At 33.8% G+C, this 15333-nt stretch overlaps 1 pseudogene; it reads left to right on the top strand.

Annotated features, from left to right (window-relative positions):
• Positions 1 to 12698: 12698 nt before the first annotated feature.
• On the top strand, positions 12699 to 14343 carry LOC100926293 (annotated as a pseudogene).
• The last annotated feature ends 990 nt before the right edge of the window (positions 14344 to 15333 follow it).

The raw sequence follows: 15333 nt of genomic DNA, 5'->3' as shown, positions 1-15333 counted from the left end.
AGTTTCTAAATCTCTTTTCTTTTTTCTGCCTTTTTTTCTCCTAGGAAGAATAAAGATGCCAGACACAGGCTGGCTAGCTCTGGTCTTAAAGAGGGAATATTGATTACATAAGTATAGTTCAGGGAATAATATTTGTTAGTTAACTTGTTCTCTCTCTAAGAGTCTGATGACTTAACTTTTAGCAGCTTAAAAAAAGAAACCACTGAAATGAGCATTAATAGTAACATTCTGTGTGTATGTATGTGCTCACAAAATGTGCAGCTTAATTAATGCATGTTATTTTAGTAGGTTTTAAATTAGAGCTCTTCAAAAGGTCGATTGCAATCGACCAGTATATCTTGAAACTCAACCTAGTTGAGTGTATAGCTGGCAGCAGTTACTTTTTTAGAGATTTCCAGAGGGAAGGGAAGAGTTATTCAAAGCTACAATCACGGTCTCACCCCCAAAAGGTTTGGGGTATTTTCAGTGGAAAATAGCTACAACATGCTTATACCTTCACTCTAGTAATGGGAAGATGGAAGATGTAGGGAAGATCTTATAATATGTATAACTAGTCTTTACATAACACTTCAAGATGTACAAATTATAAATGCTCTTTTTATTTGATTCTCAAAAATAGGTATTATTATTATTATTATTATTACTCCCCAAATTTAACATTGTTGGTTGGTTGTTTCAGTCACATTTTACTCTTTGTGACTCAGGGATTTCCTTGCCAAATTTCCTCCTCTTCCTCATTTCAGACATAAGAAACTGAGGCAAACAGTTAAGTAACATGTCCAGGATCACACAGCCAGTAAGTGTCTGAGGCTGAATTTGAACCCAGAAAGTTGAGTCTTCATGACTCCAGGCCAAGCACTGTATCCAATCTGTCATCTGGTTTCCTTAAATATTAGCAACTGTTGTTGTTGTCTTTTTCATTGGTCACATCCAGCTATTTGGGAGTCCCATTTGGGGTTTTCTTAGCAAAGACACTAGAGTGCTTCATCATTTCATTCTCTATCTCTTTTTTTAGATGAGAAAACTAAGGCAAACAGGTAAAGTGATTTTCCCAGAATTACACAGCTACTAAGTATCTGATGCTGGTTTGAATTCAGGTCCTGCTTATTCAGGGCCAGTATTTTGTCTACTGTACCACCTTGCTGTCCCCATTCCCATTTTATAAATAAGGAAATCGAGACTAGATAAGATTACAAGATTTGCCCAAGATTATCAGATAGTTACATCTGAAACACAATTTGAACTCAAGCCTTCTATCCTCTCTGAATGTAGCACTCTATCCACAACGATATCTAACTGCCTGAAAAAATTAGGGATCCTTGATCAATAAAATGATGTGTTTAGTTTCACAGGATTTAGAAATCATGAGCATGAAAAGATGAAAAACATAGCATTTAAGGCTTTTGTCTTCAATCCAAATTGTTCATTTAATACTTTCCACTCAGTACTGAATATTTATATGTTTTAGCTTACATATATTTAAAAAAAAAAAAAAACCTAGCGCTCAAAGTGAAATGCCATCACATTGGACATGGAGAAAGAAAGGATATAAGGATATCATGCAAATAAAAATGGCAATCCTCTTAGTTTCTGAATTCCTACTAAAAACACAATAGGATTCACAAACGTTTCCTGACCAATAGGAAAACTGATGCTGATTACAAATGACAGAAGTGATATGGAAGGTTACCTAAAAGGAAAACAAAAAAAATACATCATTTTGAAGAAGAATATAAAAGCTCCAAGGTATTCTCAGGATGTGGAAAGGATAATAATAATAACTACATTTTAGACATATGCATAAGATTCACCATGGAGAAGGGTAAAAAACCCTTAGCACTGGAGTCAGAAAATGAGTTCAAATCTTAATTATTTCAATTAAAACTTATGTAATCTTGGGCAAGGCCCTTAACTGTACTGAATCTCATTTTCCTCATTAATAAAAGAAGAATATAATCTTAATGATTGAAAGGCCAAAGTAAGAAGGCAGAGCAAAGTAGGAAATTACCTGAGCTCTTCTAAATTCTCCTTCAAACCCTTTAAAAATGACACCTTAAAATGAAGTTTGGAGCAGCAAAACCAATAAAAGGATGGAGTGAAACAAATTTTCACCTCAAGAACCTTAGAGTTCTACACTTTAGAACAGTAACTTAGAAAGTAGTTAGAAGATAAACTTTAAAGTTTGTCTCACTGAGATAAAAGTAGAGTACAGTCAATTGCAACCAAGAATTAAGTTGGACCCCAGAAAGCCAGTAGTGAGGCTTCCATAAGCCACTAATGAGTTCCTGTGCCAAAGCAGACCATACACAGACATAAGTCAGTCATGAGTGTAACCCTATGGCAAAATCTTAAGCCCCAGTGAAAACTAGCAGTAAGGATCAGAAGTCCACAATAGCATGAGCAACGCTATGAAGTTGTGTTCCCCTACTGGAAGAAATTGAGTCAGTAGCAGCAACTCCTAAAGCTCTCAGTTCACAACTGGTTAGAAGATTACAAGAAACTCTGCTGGAACTGGGTGCAGAATTCTGTTGTATTGACTAAGTGGGAATCCAGGTCACAATCCCAAAGTAAGCAGAAGCAACTAGCATACTAGATCATGCAGCCTCAGAGAGTAGAAATCCTGATCACACATCCAGGGCAGGAAAGAGTTCTTGTGGACCCTCAAAGAACAGAACATAAATAAGGAGAGCAAGGCTTATTGCCTTGAGGAAAAAAAAAACTTACAGGTCTCCAAAATTAGCATTGAAAACAGCAGCATGAAAAACCTGAAGCTTGGGACAGTGCAGTCCTTTTCGATCTGATTTTTCTAATGAAACATGATAATATGTATAGAAGAATTGCACAGTTTAGCATGTACTGTATTACTTTCTGTCTAAGGGATGAGGTGGGGTGAATGGAGGAAGAAAAAATATGGAACACAAGATTTTACAAGAACGAATGTTAAAAACTATCTATGCATATATTTTGAAAATAAAAAGCTAAAGAGAAAAGAAATAGGCTAGAAAAATGAAACAAAAAGAACCTCACCATAAAGATTATTATAGTGACAAGGAAGATTGAGAGAACAGTGTCAAAATAGCTACAGCCAAAGCCTCAAAAAATGTAAATTGGCCTTAAGTACAAAGATAACCTAGAAGAGTTTAAAAAATTAAATATCAAAGAGACAGAATAAAAATCGGGAAAAAGATGAGAGTGAAGCAAAAGAATCTTGAAAAAAAAAGTTTGATGAAGGATTCACAAAATTGGGTAGGGAAAGAGGTGCAAAAATTCACCGAAGAAAACAATTCCTTAAAAAATAAAATTAACCAAATGGAAAAGGAGATACAAAAGCTCACTGAAGAAGATGATTCCATGCGAATTAGAATTGGGCAAGTAATAACTAATGATTCAATGAGACATAAAAAACAATTAAAACATGAGCTTCAGAATTGCCCCAGGCAAAAAGGCATCCCCCAGAGGCTAGACTCCCCATCCTTTACCACAGCTCCAGGCAAAGAGGCAAACTTTAGTCTCCAGCAGCCAGACTTCATGGCCCTTATGTTATGGGCCAGAACTCTGAACTTGAAACAAAAGATTTTTACAAGATACTAAATCAGTGGAATTGATAGACACAATAATTATCTAATTTAGCATGGTTTAGTATGATTCATTTAATCCTACAAGTAGATGTTTTGGGCCAGATCTTGAAACAAGGTACTAAGTGGAATTGAGGAGACAATGGCTAAATCTAGTTTAGCATTGATTTAATCTTACAACAAATAATGGTTTCCTAGTGGTATAATGATTGGTGTATATTCAGTGTGGGGTATATAATAAGCAAGAAGCTCTCAGGGCCAGAAAGACAAGCACACTAGAAGCTCTCGGAGCCTCAGCCAAGATTCAGTCGAGGAGATTCAGAAGCCAGAGAAGGCAGGCAGGAGCTCAATCTCTTGGAATCAAGGCCAGACTGAAAGGCTTTCCAGAAAGCTGCCCAGCCCCAGGAAGGAGATAATAAAGTATCTGGACTATAAGAAAGCTAACCAGGCTGCAGGAAAGTAGACAAAACTTGGAAAGAGACACTAAAGGACCTTAATCCCTGCCTGCACTTGTGTGGTGATTACTGAACTGAAAATTAGACTGCCTCCAGAGACCCCAAGAAAACCCTAACAAGAGAATATTACATTTTAAAGAGACTATTACAGCCCTAGCTAAACAGATAAACTCCAAACCAATGGATGCCTAAACAAATATGCAGCAGCCAGTTCAGGGCCCCTGTTACGTTCTTCAGCACAGTCCTGGGTGAACAGGAAGCCACCAACAGCCTGCACCTTAGTGTAGCCCCAGAGAATTAAGAGAAATATTCCAGTGGCCTCAGCAAATGCCATACATCCCCACTAAGAGCCTGGCTCAGGACTAGATAATTTGCTGGATCCTTATGGCCTACAGCAGCACCAGCCATTCATGACACCATGATCCCCACCACAGCACGAGATACAAGGATCCCCCAAAGGTGTCTTGACAGAATCAGTGCAGCAGCAGGTAAATAGTCAGCACCCGCAGTCCTTAGAGCATGCAGCCTGAGACAATGCCTCTTTTTCCCAGGAGCAGAACTCAAATTGAAAAGAAAGAAAAAAGGCCAAAAAAGATGAGGATAAAGGACACCACCAACAACAAATAATCCAACCACAGGAAGCTATTATGATGACCAAGAAGATGAAAACATAACTATGAATAGGACAGCAATTCAAAACAACTATGGTTAAAACCCCAAAGAAAAACAGGAAGTGGTCTCAAGCCCAGAAAGAACTCATGGCAAAGCTTTAAAAGAAGTGTTAAAAATATATAAGAGAAATAGAAAAAAAACTTAGGAAAAGATATGATAGTGATGAGAGAGAATTGTGGGGGGAAAAGTCAACAACTTGGAAAAATAAAAGAACTGCTTAAAAAAAAAGAATTTGCTAAATGGAAAACCAAGTATAAGAGAGAACATTACAAAATGCAAAACAGATAATTTTGATTATAATAAAAAGCTTTTCTACTAAGAAAAGTAGAAAACCAGGAAACAAACCTTATAGTTAGTGTCACTAATAAAAACCTTATTTCACAAATATATGGAGAACTGAGTCAAATTTATAGGAATACAAACAATTGCTCAATTTAAAAAATGGTCAAAGCAGGAAAAGACAATGATAAATGTCGGAGAGGTTGTGGGAAAACTGAGACACTAATGTATTTTTGATAGAGTTGTAAAATGATCCAACCATTCTGGAGAGAAATTTGGAACTATTCCCAAAGAACTATAAAAGTGTGCATATCACATGGTCCAGCAGTGTCTCTACTGGATCTGTATCCCAAAGAGATCATAGAAAAGGGAAAAGGCCCCACATGTGCAAAAGTGTTTGTGGCAGCCTTTTTGGTAGTGGCAAGGTATTAGAAATTGAGTGGATGCCTGTCACTTGTGAAAGGACTGAATAAATTATGGGATATGAAAGTAATGGAATGTTACTGTTCTGTATTGTTATATGAGAAATGACCAGGCTGATTTCAGAAAATCCTGGAAAGACTTACATAAACTGATGCTAAGTGAAGGGAGCAGAACCAAAATATGTGATATATAGTAACAACAAGATTGTGTGATGATTTACCATGGTGGATTTGGCTCTTTGCATCAATGAGGTGATTCAAGGCAGTTCCAATAGATTTATGATAGAAAGTGCCATCCACATTTAGAGAGAGAACTATGTAGATTGACTGTATAATCAAAACATAATATTTTCACCTTTTCTTGTTGATGCTTTGTTTGTTTTCTTTTTCTTATTTTTTTCACTTTTGATTTGATTTTTCTTAAACTACAGGATGGATATGAAAATATATTTAGAAAAAATTACACATATTTAAGCTATATTGGATTGCTTGCTATATTGAGAAGGAGAGATGAGCAAAGAAGGAGAAAAAAATTGTAATACAAAGTTTTACTGTAATGCTGGAAAAACTGAGACAAGATAGAGATTAGAGAGTTTTTAATATTTCATTTGAAAGGAAGAAATTGTACTGGGGGCATAACGCCCCCAGGGCTGATATCCAAAGCATTCAGCAAACAAAGTGAGTTTTCAATGACATATTTATGCAGCTACAGGGGTAGACTGAGGCAGGGACAAAGTCATAGCATTGAGAGAAGGAACAGGGCTATCAATTTGTTTCTGACAGAGTTGGGGGGAGGCATGGGCCATTCTGATAAGTTGGAATGGGGAGAGGCACCCAACATTCTGATTATGTCTAAGATAGAAGGTCTTTCTCCTTATCTGGATCATCATGAGTAGGAGGAAGAGGTGGTGCTGCAGGATTGAACAGAACAATTTAAACTGAGTCAGGACAATTAGGGAAATTGAATCAGGACAATAAAAGGGAACTGTGGCATAACATCACAAAAGTAAATATTGAAAAACATCTTTGGATATATTTGGAAAAATAAAATACTATAAACTAGAAGAAAAGAAAAAGAAAGAAAATGGTCAGAGGATATGAACAAGGCAGTTTTCAACTGAAAAAATTAAAACTATATTCAAATAAAAATACTCTAAATTACTATTGATTAAGGATATACAAATTAAAACAATTCTGATATACCATCTCACATCTATTAGATTAGTTCCTATGACAGAAAAGGAAAAATGATAAATTTTCGAGAAAATGTGGGAAAATAGATAGGAATGCACTTTTGGTGGAGTGGTGAACTGATCCAACCATTCTGGAGGACACTTTGAAAATGTAATCAAAAAGCAACCAAACTGGTAATACCACTACTAAGTCTATATCCAAAAAGATATTTTAAAAGTGGGAAAGGAGTTAGAAGTACAAAAATATTTATAGCAGCCCTTTTTGTTGGCAAAATATTGGAAATTGAGGGATTGTCCATCAATTGGGGAATGGCTGAACAAACTATGGGGTATAAATGTAATGGAATATTATTGTGCAATAAGAAATGATGGACAGACAGATTTCAGAAAATTTTGGAAAAGTCTGTATGAACTGATGCAAAATGAGCATAATGAAATGAGCAGAACCCAGAAAACATTGTATAGTTTCAGCAGCATTGTGTGATGCTCAGCTGTTAATGACTTAGCTCTTCTCATCAACACAATGATCTAAGACAATGAACAAAGGATTCATGCAGGAAATGTCATTCATATCCAAGTAAAGAACTGATGGACTCTGAATGCAGATTGAAGCATAATTTAAAAAAAACTCACTTTATGCTTTTTCATGGATTTCAAACTCTTAATCTGTTTCTTGTTTCACATCTATAAATAATATAGAAATATGATAGTACATGTATAATTATCAAATTGGGTAATAATTTAGAGATGAGGAAGGAGAGAAAAGAAGAAAAATTTGGGATTAAAAATCTTATAAAATTGTCTATAAACTGTCTTAACATGTAACTGGGAAAATAATAAAACCTTTAAAAAAGACTGCAAATTAAAAGAACCAACAAAAGAATGGAGAAAAAAGAGAAGAAAATGTGAAATATATATCATGGGAGAGAACCGACTCCAAAAAATGGTTATTTTTTGAGGATTAATAATTTGAGAATTATTAGACTAATTGAAAGCTATGATAAAAGGAAAAAGGCTAGACATGATATCTTCAGAAAGAAATTAGCAAGGAATATTACCTTGATGTCCTAGAATCAGAAGGTAAAATGGAAATTGAAAGAATTCACTGATCACCTCCCAAAACTGATCCCAAAATTAGAAATCTTAGGCATTATAATGACCTTGGCTCTTTTAGACCAAAAAGAAAATACTCCCACCAACCCCTCATTTCCCCTCCCAAAATAAACCAATCCCAATATTGTAAAGCCACAAAGAATTTTCATCTTTTACATTAAAGACTAAGAGTAATGATATTCTGGAAGGCAAAGAAGCTAAGATTATAAACAAGAATCACTTCCCCAATGGAAGTGAGTAAAATCCTCGAGGGAAAAAAACGGATATTTAATAAAATAGAGAGCTTTCAAGCATTCCTGATGAAGACACTAGGGCTAAAAAGAAAATCTGATTTTCAAATGCAAGACTCAAGAGAAGCATAAAAAAGATAAATAGGAATGAAAAGAAAAGGGAATCAATAAGGTTTAACTGTTTACATTCCTACATGGGAAGATGATAATTGTAACTCTCAAGAACTCTGTCACTATTAAGGCAATAGACAAAAGGAACAGATGTGAGTTTAGTATGATGGGATCCTATCCAGGAGAAAATAAGGGATGGGAAAGAGAAATGCACTAAAAAGGGGACAAAAAGGAGGTGGATTTTTTTCCACATAAAAGTGGTGCAAAGGAGCAATTATATTGAAGAAGAAATTGGGAGTTGTGGACAACACTGTAATTTTACTCTTATGGCAACTGAGTCAAAGAGAAATAACACAAATATCCAGTTGGATATAGAAATCTTTCTTAAACTATAGGAAAATAGAAGAGGAGAATAAGGGAGGGGAGACTGGGGGAGATAATGATCAGAAGCAAAATAATTATAAGGAGGGATAGATAGAAAGAGAAAGAGACAGTGACAGAGAGATAGAGACAGCGATAAATTATATGGGGAACAAATTAGGTTTAGTTTTCATAAATGTGAATATTAATGGAATGAATTTACCCAAGAAACAGAAACAGAAAGCAGAGTGGATTAAAAGTCAGAATCTTACAATATCTTGTTTACAAGAAACACATTTGAAGCACACACACATACACACACACACACACACACACACAGAGCAAAGAAAAACGTTTGGAGGGTCTAGACCATAATCTATTATGCTTCAGCTGAAGTTAAATAAGATAGAAGTAGTTGTGTTATCTCATAGAAAGCAAAAGCAAAAATAGATCTAATTTAAAAAGATAAACAAAAACTAAATTTTGTTAACCTTTTAACACAATGAAGTATATACTAAACATATATGCAATTTTTTGATCCAACAGTGTTACTACTGAGTCTACATCCCAAAGAGATGATAAAAGATGTGAAAGTACCCACATGAGCAAAAATGTTTGTAACAGCTCTTTATATAGTAGCAAGGAATTGAAAATTTATGAATGCCCATCAGTTGGGAAATAGATGAATAAGTTATGGTATATGAATGTATTGGAAAATTATTATTTTATAAAAAATTATGAACTAGTTGATTTCAGAAGAGTCTGGAAAGACTTATATTAACTGAAGCTGAGTGAAGTAGCAGAATCAAGAAAATATTGTACACCATAACAGCAAGATTATGTGATGATTAGCTGTAATGGACTTGGCTCTTTTCAGCAATGTGGTGATTCAAGACAATTTTAATAGACTTGGGATGGAACATGTCATTTGCACTCAGAGATAGAACTATGGTGATTTAATGTGAATTGAAGCATTTTATTATCGCCTTTTTTGTTGGCTCTTTCTCATGGTTTTTACCCCTTTTTTCTAGTTTCTCTTGTACAATATGAAATTATGGAAATATGTTTAAAAAGGATTGTCCGTTTATAACCTATATCAGATTGCTTTCTGTCTTGCAAAGAGGAGAATTAAGGGAGGGAGGAAGAAAAATTTGCAACACAGAATTTTACAACAATGAATGTTGAAAAATATTTTTATATGTTTTTGGAAAAATAAAACATTATTGAAAAAACATGCATTAAATGGCATCGTATTCAAAATTTTAAAGAACAAGTTAAATAAGTTACAGGTGGAAATATATAGTAAATTTGTACTAATGGGCAACTTAACTTTCTCCTCTTAAAGCTAGATAAATCTAAACAAAAAAAATAAGCAAGAAATAATTTAAGGAGGTAAATAGAATTTTAGAAAAGTTAGATGAGATTAATCTCTGAAGGAAATGGAAAGGGAATAGAAAGGAAGTTTCCTTTTCTTAGTGGCATATGGTACCTACACAAAAATTGACTTTGTGTTACAGCAAAAAAAAAATCCCAACAAAATATAGTAAAGCAGAAATATTAAATGGATTTTTGCAGATCATAATGCAACAGAAGTCCATGCAAAGACAAATTAAAAATTAATTGGAAACTAATTAATTAAATTCTAAAGAATAAGTGGGTCAAGGAATAAATCATAGAAATAATTGATTTCATTAAAGGAATGACAGCATTGAGAAAACATATAAAAACATATGGAACATAGCCAAAGCAGTACTTAGGGGTAAATTTATATCTCTAAACACATCCATTAGTAAAATTGAGAAAGAACAGATCAATGAGTTGGGCATGCAACTATAAAAATAGAAAAAAAAGAACAAATTGAAAATCCCTAAAGAAATGCTAAGGATTCAGGATTTAAATATCTTGAAAATCAAATGTTTAATAATGTTTAATAAAATAGTAATCAGATCAGCTAAGTAATAAATAAAACTAAAAGCTAGTTTTATGAAAAAATATGGATAAATCATTGAAAAAAGAAAGAAAATCAAATTACCATTACCAAAAAGAAAAGGGTAAATCCACCAAAAACAAAGATGAAACTAAAACAATTGTTAATATATTTTTCCTAATTATATACCAATAAATCTGACCAAAAAAGAAAAATGAGTAAATATTTTTAAAAAATACAAATTCCCTAAATTAAGAGAAGAGTAAATAGAATACTTAACTTTCTCAATTTAACTCATCTCAGAAAATGTTTAATTTACTTTAAGAAAAAAATAGCATGTGATAAATGAGTTTCCTAAATAAAATTCCTAGGAATGGATGCATTCACAAGAGAATTCTATCAAATATTTAAGTAACAATTAATTCCAGTGCTACATAAACCATTTGGAAAAATAGGCAAAGAAAGAATCTTACTAAATTCCTTTTATGACACAAATAGGGTTCTGATACCTACACCAAGAAGAGCAAAAATAGAGAAAGAAAATTATAGACCCATTTCTCTAATGAATTTTGATGAAAAAAATTAAATAACAAACTAACAAAGACATTATAGCAAAATATCACCAGTATTACAAAATGTGATCAGGTAGGATTTATACAAAGGATGCAGGATTGGTTCAATATTTAAAAATCTAAAATAATTTACACTATTGATTACTAACCCTACAGAAATCCTATAAGTATCTCATTAGATACTGGAAAAGCTTTTGACAAAATTTAATAACTATTCCTAATAAAACCAGTAGAGCATAAGATTATAAGAACTTTCCTAAAAATAATGAGTAGTACCTATCTAAAATGATAACAAGCATTATCTGTAATAGGGAAAACTAGAAGCCTTCCAAATATCGGGCTGAAGGGTGAAGGGAAGGATGCCCATTATAACTATGATTATTCAATATTGCACTATAAATACTAATTGTAGCAATAAGAAAGAAAAAAATGAATTAATTATAATAGGCAATAAAGAACCATTATACTTCATAAGATGGTATAGAGACTACAAGATAATAATAAAAAACCAATTGAAATAACTTTGGCAAAGTTGCAAGATAAAAAATAATCTCCTATAAATCATCAGCATTTCTATATATTATCAACAAAGTTTAGAAGCAAAAAATAGAGAAATTCCCTTTAAGTGATTATATAAAATATCAAATACTTGGGATTCTACCTGCCAAGACAAATCCAGGAATTATACAAACAAAATTATAAAACACTTCACACAAAGTCAGATGTGAATAAATGGAAAAATACAAATTGCTAGATGATTACTTAACTTATTTAGTGCCATGCCAATCAAACTATCAAAAATATTTTATAGAGCTAGAAAAAATAACAGAAATCCATATGGAAGAACAAAAAATTAAGAATATGAAAGAAATTAATGAGAAAAATGTGAATGAAGGTGGCCTAGTAGTACCAGATTTCAAACTGCCTTGCTTGGTTGATTGACTGATTGAATGAAGTTCTACATCTTAGACAGTTGTTAAAGATTCTATAATATATCAAGAAAACACAACAATTACTGTGTTGAACAGTCACAAAACAAAACCGAAGACCCAGTTCTACACATTGGTTGTTTTGATTTGAAATTAACTTGGAAAAAAGATGAGACACTGTTTTCTTTTATGAGAGACTTTTTCCCCATTTAGGATCTGGAAACAATGGCAAAATATAGGTCAAGGCTACTTGTAGATACCCCCCCCTTTTTATTATTATTTGATAAACACAAAGATTCAAGTCTTTGGGGAAAAACAACTCAGTATTAGACCAAATGCAGCAGGGAAAACCAGAAAATGTTTTTGTGAAATTAAGAATAGACCAGCATCTCACATTGTATACCAAGATAAAGCCAAAATTGATACATTATTTAAATATAAAGTATGCTATCACAAGCAAATGGTGGCACCATGGAAAAATTAAGGGAGCATGGAATAATATACTTGTCCTGTATTTGTGGATAAAGGAATAATTTATTACTAAATAAAAGAAAAAGAGCATTATGAGATGTAAATGGATAATTCTCATTATTTTAAATTAAAGAGGCTTTGCACAAACAAAACCAATGCAGACAAGATTAGAAGTAAAGCAGAATAGATTTTTTATACTGATAAAGACCTCATTTCTCAAATATATACAGAACCAAGACAAATTCATAAGAATACAAGTCATTTCCCCATTGAAAAATAGTCAAAGAGCCTTTTTTTTCTGGCTTCTGGGGAGTAGGTCATTAACCACAGAGGATCTGAAGTTTGGAAGCATTTTCATTGGCTATTTGATGGACCCCCCAGCTGTCAACATGCCACAGAATGAATACATAGAGTTACACTGAAAACAATATGGCTATTGCTTAGATTACAATGAAAAAAAGAAAAGAAAAAAGAAAAGCCAAGAAGCTCATGATCAGTCAAAGAAAGCAAGAAAATGATGGGTTTAAAGGCCAAACTCTACCATAAAAAGCATCATGCTGAGAAGATTCAGATGAAAAAGACTATCAAGATACATGAAAAGAGAAATATCAAGTGAAATAATGATGAAAAAACTTCCCAAGGAGCAATGCCAGAATATCTGCTGGACAGAGAGGGACTGTTCCAAGCCAAAGTCCTTCCCACATGATTAAGCAGAAATGTATAAGGTCCAGGCTAGCTCCCTGGAGGTCTCAAGAACAGCTGGAGTCAGGATATGTAAAAGTCTGTGGTCTTTAGGGGGATAAATGAAGGAGACAGACAAACTATCACAGGCTTGCCACCAACCTTTCTCCTCCTCATCCTGCTGAAAAGTGAGTCTGGCTCTTCTCACACCATCCTCTCATCCTTCCTACAATTATCTGTATACGCTAAATATTGAGTAAGCACCAAACTGTGAGAAGGGCCATTTTTCTAAACATATGCTAATAGAGTCATTGTCTCATATCAAATAGATAATTAGCCTTAAGTGTTCTGTTGTCTGATTCAAGCACATCTTTTAAGAGTTTCAACCCTTTACATCTCCCACTTTCTTTTGTTTTAAAACACAGGTAGTCACACCATCCCTGACTTTTCAGGGAGGCAAGAACCCTAAAAAAGGAGGTGATCATGCCCTCCCTGACTTCTCAGGAAAAAAGGTGAAAGCACTAAACAGAAGATGATCACACCTTCCCTGACTTCTCAGGAAGACAGATGAAAAACACCAAAGGGAAGTGGGGAGTCAAGCCAGATATTGTTAGCGGGTGTCTGGGCTAAAGGGTCTTACTAGAAACAGGTATGCACAAACCCATCAGCATGGGAGGTATTACACAAGCACATAGCAATAAAGCACAGACTAGCAGTGACAATTCCCCCCACAGCCAGTGCAGACTCAATGTGGTGTAATGTATTGTACATGCAAGTAGTGATATAACAAACAATATGAATCAACATGGTGTTGTAAAAGATTCTCAGAAGTCCTAGAAGAAGGGTATGTAAATAACAATTCCACATATGTCTCCTTCAGAAATGAAAAGAGAAAGCTGGTAAATGGGAAGTGTCCTTGCCAAAAGTCTGGGTCCAGGGAGAAACAGAAGTATTAGAGGTTATTTGTACCGGAAAGAGAAAGAAGAAAGTTTGAAAGAGAAAGACTAAAATCTGCTTTGTTGGGGATGGCTTTACTAGAAAACCACCAAAATATGAAAGATTTATTAAACTAAAGGATTTGTGTTTTAAGAAGGCTCATGTAACTCATCCTGAATTTAAAGCCACTTTTTGCCTACCTATACTTGGTGTGAAGAAAAAGCTCTCCTCCAAATTATATACAACTTTGGGTATTATTACTAAAAGGGATTGTCATTGAAATGAATGTGAGTGAGCTGGATCTTGTGACACAAGAAGGCAAAGTTATCTGGGGAAAATATGCACAGGTTACTAACAATCCAGAAAATGATGGATGCATAAATGCTGTCTTGCTTGTTTGATTGATTAATTGAATGAAGTTCTACATCTTTTATGGTTGTTAAAGATTCTACAATATAGCAAGAAAACCACAACAATTACTATTGAACAGTCACAAAACAAAACCAAAGACCCAGTTCTACATGTCAGTTCTTTTGATTTGAAATTAACTTGGAAAAAAGATAAGACACTGTTTTCTTTTATGAGACTTTTTCCCACTTAGGAGTGGTAACAAAAGAAAAGCTTATGGAAAAAAGAAAGGAAAAAAAAAAGAAAATAGTCAAAGGATATGAATAGGTAGTTTTAAGATAGAAATCAAAGCTATTTAAATGTTATGGGGGGGAAATTCTCTACATCACTATTAATTAGAAAATGTAAGCTAAAACAACTCTGAAATATCACCTTACAACTACTAGATTGGCTAATATGACAGAAAAGGAAAATTATAAATTTTGGAAACCATGTTGGAAAATTGAAATACTAATACATTATTGTTGGAATTGTGAACCCATCTAATCATTCTGGAGAGTGTTTTGAAACTATGACTAAGGGGTTGTGGCTACTTTTTGATCTAGCCATACCACTATTTTTGTCTGTATCCCAAAGAGATTTTAGAAAAGCAAAACATACCTATATGTACAAAAATATTTATAGAATCTCTTTTTGTAGTAACAAAGATTTGGAAATTGAGAGAATGACCACCAATTGGGGAATTTTTGAACAAGTTGTGGTATATGATTATAATGGAATACTATTGTCTACAAGAAATGACAAGCAGGTCAGTTTCAGAAAAAAAAAAAAAACCTTGGAATCCACATTAATGGGTGAAAAGTGAAGTAAACAGAACAAAAAGAACACTGTACCCAGGAAAAGCAAGATTGTGCATAATCAACTGTGAATGATTTAGTTATTCTCAGCAACACAATGATTCAAGACAATTTCAAAGGACTCCTAATGAAAATGCTATCTACCTCTAGAAAAAGAATTAATGAAGTCTAACTACAACTCAAAGAATCTTGTTTTCTCACT

This window comes from Sarcophilus harrisii, chromosome 3 (genome assembly GCF_902635505.1).
Source record: "Sarcophilus harrisii chromosome 3, mSarHar1.11, whole genome shotgun sequence".
NCBI lineage: Eukaryota > Metazoa > Chordata > Mammalia > Dasyuromorphia > Dasyuridae > Sarcophilus > Sarcophilus harrisii.
Note: the sequence above shows the minus strand (reverse complement) of the source record. Positions and strands in the feature narration are given on the sequence as shown.